Source organism: Bos indicus x Bos taurus, chromosome 1, assembly GCF_003369695.1.
Source record: "Bos indicus x Bos taurus breed Angus x Brahman F1 hybrid chromosome 1, Bos_hybrid_MaternalHap_v2.0, whole genome shotgun sequence".
Classification (NCBI taxonomy): Eukaryota; Metazoa; Chordata; class Mammalia; order Artiodactyla; family Bovidae; genus Bos; species Bos indicus x Bos taurus.
In genome coordinates, this window is record NC_040076.1 from 823,824 (window position 1) to 828,223 (window position 4,400).

At 42.5% G+C, this 4,400-nt stretch overlaps 1 pseudogene; it reads left to right on the plus strand.

Annotated features, from left to right (window-relative positions):
* Positions 1-780: 780 nt before the first annotated feature.
* LOC113897409 lies at positions 781-1,113 on the plus strand (annotated as a pseudogene).
* Positions 1,114-4,400: the final 3,287 nt, after the last annotated feature.

Sequence of the window (4,400 nt, forward strand, 5' to 3'; positions counted from 1 at the left end):
TATCTCAGTCGTGTCCGACTGTTTGTCCACAACTGTTTGTGGGCCATAGACTGTGGCCCACAGTGCTCTTCTGTCCATGGGATTCTCCAGGCAAGAATATTGGAGTGGGTTGCCATTCCCTTCTCCAAGGGATCTTCCAGACCCAGGGATTGAACCCAGGTCTCCCGCATTGCAGGCAGACTATATATGCAGAGTACATCATTTGAAATGCCAAGCTGGATGAAGCACAAGCTGGAATCAAAATTGTCAGGAGAAATATCAATAACCCCAGATATGCAGATGACACCACCCTTATGGCAGAAAGCGAAGAGGAACTAAAGAGCCTCTTGATGAAAATGAAAGATGAGAGTGAGAAAGCTGGCTTAAAACTCAACATTCAAAAAACAAAGACCATGGCGTCTGGTCCCATCACTTCACGGCAAATAGATGGGGAAACAATGGAAACAGTGACGGACGTTATCTTTTGGGCTCCAAAATCACTGCCGATGGTGACTGCAGCCATGAAATCAAAAGACACTTGCTCCTTGGAAGAAAAGCTATGACCAACCTCAACAGCATATTAAAAAACCATGAGCGAGCTGTCGGCAAGCAGCCTGCTTCACCCGGACTCTGGTGAAGAAGTAACCTGGAAAGTGAAATTGCTCCTTTCAGTGCTTGGGGTGAAGCAGTGTATTCACGCTCCGTAACTTCAGTCGTGTTGCACTCTTTGCAGCCCTACGGACTGTAGCCTGCCAGGCTCCTCTGTCCATGGGGATTCTCCAGCTGAGTCAGTGTGTTATGATGCCGTCTCACACCAACCTGGCTACTGGAATTCCCAGTAGCAAAGTGAAATACTCAAGACTCTCTTGTACAGATGATGGCTACATTGACCTTCAGTTTAAGAAAAGCCCGCCAAAGATCCCATATAAGGCCATTGCGCTTACAACAGTGCTGTTTTTCATTGGTGCCTTTCTCATTATTATAGGCTCCCTCCTGCTGGCAGGGTGTATCGGCAAAGAGGGAGCAGACCGGGCCTTTCCTGTCCTGATCATTGGCATCCTGGTGTTCCTGCCAGGATTTTACCCCTGCTACTGGGGATACTCCTACAATGATGTTCCAGACTTTGATGACTAGCATTCACCCCAGGCCTGAAGAAAAGAGTCACAGATGGAACTGAGCCCAGCTTTAAGACATTGAGCAGAAACTATGACTAAGGGCTAAAGAGTTCTCCAGTTTGCAGATGTTTAATGAAACAGTGGCCAGATTTTATGGGTTCATCCTAAAAGATGTTAACTAAGCTCACAAGTAACTGTCATTAGGGCATTCTCTATTTTTAATTTCTTGGCCCTGGAAAAATCTCCTGACAAGTTTTTCCATATGAATATGCCAGATTTCTTATTACTAAGTAATTTATTTTGAAAATATCTAAGTGTCTTATCTCCATATTCTAACTTTGTGTTCTAGTGGAAGACCTTGGCACAATCAAATATAGTGTGGTGCATCTATAATATTTCCTACTTGCTTTCTTATAACAACAACCAGGAATTTTTTAAACCTCAGAGCAAATTTTCAAAATGTAAACACTTTTCTCTGTTCACCAATCCTTGGCCAGCTCTGATGTGGCTCACTGATAGGTTGGCCAGCATATAATTTGGATCATTTTGTCCTGTGTAGATCAAGAAGTTCTATATATCATACCTTTACTGACTAGACTTTTAGCTGTTTCCTAAGGAAAAAATAAGCAGAGACATTACTTTGCCAACAAAGTTTCGTCTAGTCAAGGCTAGGTTTTTCCTGTGGTCATGTATGGATGTGAGAGTTGGACTGTGAAGAAGGCTGAGTGCCGAAGAATTGATGCTTTTGAACTGTGGTGTTGGAGAAGACTCTTGAGAGTCCCTTGGACTGATCCAACCAGTCCATTCTGAAGGAGATCAGCCCTGGGATTTCTTTGGAAGGAATGATGCTAAAGCTGAAACTCCAGTACTTTGGCCACCTCATGCGAGGAGTTGACTCATTGGAAAAGACTCTGATGCTGGGAGGGACTGGGGGCAAGAGAAGAAGGGGACGCCAGAGGATGAGATGGCTGGATGGCATCACTGACTCGATGGACTTGAGTCTGAGTGAACTCCGGGAGTTGGTGATGGACAGGAAGGCCTGGCGTGCTGCAATTCATGGGGTTGCGACGAGTCGGACATGACTGAGCGACTGATCTGATCTGAAGGAAAAAATGTAGATGAATGGTTATTATTTAGAGTTTATAACCCTATTTTAGCACCTTGTTTTATGATGTAATTCTGCTGAAGATTTTAAGAATTGACCTGGATCTCTGGAGGACTGGACTGCCTTAGCTTGATCTGCCTTCTAGCTTGCAAAAAGTGACTTGTATTCAAAAGAAGTTAAAATGTCAAAATCTAAAAAAAAAAAAAAGCAGAGATTACTTTACTGACAAAGGTCTCTATAGTCAAAGCTATGTTTTTTCCAGTAGTCATGAATAGATGTAAGAATTGGACCATAAAGAAAGCTGAGCACTGAAGAATTGATGCTTTTGAACTGTGGTGGTGGAGAAGATTCTTGAGAGTCCCTTGGTCTGCAAGGAGATACAACTAGTCCATCCTAAAGGAAATCAGTCCTGAATATTCATTGGAAGGAATGATGCTGAAGCTGATGCTACAATACTTTGGCCATCTGATGTGAAGAACTGACTCATTGGAAAAGACCCTACTGCTAGGAAAGACTGAAGGCAGGAGGAGGGGATAACAGAGGTTGAGATGGTTGGATGGCATCACTGACTCAATGGACATGCATTTGAGCAAGCTCCTGGAGTTTGTGATGGACAGGGAGGCCTGGCATCCTGCAGCCCACAGAGTCACAAAGACTTGGACATGACTGAGTGACTGAACTGATGTCTTTTTCTCTTTTTCTCCTTTCAGTTTTATTCAGGTATAATTGACGTATTATGTAAGTTTTAGGTGTACAGTGTAATAATTAGACTGACATCATAAAATCATCATGGGCTTCCCTGATAGCTCAGTTGGTAAAGAATCCGCCTGCAATGCAGGAGACCCTGGTTCAATTCCTGTGTTGGGAAAATCCCCTGGAGAAGGGATAGGCTACCCACTCCAGTATTCTTGGGCTTCCCTTGTGGCTCAGCTGGTAAAGAATCCACCTACAATGCAGGAGACCTGGGTTTGATCCCTGGGTTGGGAAGATCCCCTGGAGAAGGGAAAGGCTACCCACTCCAGTATTCTGCCTGGAGAATTCCATAGACTGCATAGTCCATGGGGTTGCAAAGAGTTGGACACGAATGAGCAAATTTCACTCACATCATGACATGATTACCACAGTAAGTTTAGGGAACATCCATCATGTTATATAAATTCAAAATAAAAGAAAAAAATTTTTCCTTGTGATGAAAACTCTTAGGATTTACTCTAAACTTTCATATACAACATATTAAAGTATCGGTGTTTATTGTATTTGTCACATTGTACATTGCATTCATAGTACTTACTTACCTTAGAACTGTAATTTTGTACCTTTTGACTGTCTTCATCCATTTTGCCTTCCCCCCCCACCTCTGGTAATCACAAATCTGATCTCTTTTTCTGAATTTGTTCTTGAAGCATAATTGGCCTGTGACTAGTTTAGTTCCTGATCCAGAAAATAGTGATTTAATTTCTCTATATTTCAAAATGATCACCATGATAAGTTTAGCTGCAATCTATCACCATACAAAGCTGCTATGTATTATTGACTCTATTCCCCACACTGTGGTTTTCATACCCATGACTTGCTTATTTTGTAATTGGAAGTTTGTACCTCGTAATCTTCTGTCCACAATTCCCTCATCTCCGTATCCCCCTCCCCTCTGGAAAACACTTGTCTGTCCTCTGTATCTATGACTCTGGTTCTGTTTTATTATGTTTGTTCATTTGTTTTGTTTCCTAGATTCTGCATCTAATCAAATCATACAGTTTTTTCTTTCTCTGACTTCTTTTACTTAGAATAATACCCTCCAAGTCTGTCTATTTTGTCACAAAAATAGAACGATTTCATCCCTTTTATGGCACAAATATACTCCTCTGTGTGTGTATGTGATCACATCTTCTTTATCCACTCATCAGTTAGTGTGCACTTAGGTTGCCTCCATATCTTGGCAGTTGTAAACAGTGCTACAGTGAACACAGAAGTGCATATATCTTTCAAATTAGTGTTTTCATTTTCTTTGGATAAATCTCCAGTGGAATTGCTGGATTGTTCAGTTCAGTCACTCAGTCGTGTCCAACTCTTAGAGACCCCATGGACTGCAGCACGCCAGGCCTCCCTGTCCATCACCAACTCCCGGAGCTTACTCAAATTCATGTCCATTGAGTCGGTGATGCCATCCAGCCATCTCATCCTCTGTCGTCCCCTTCTCCTCC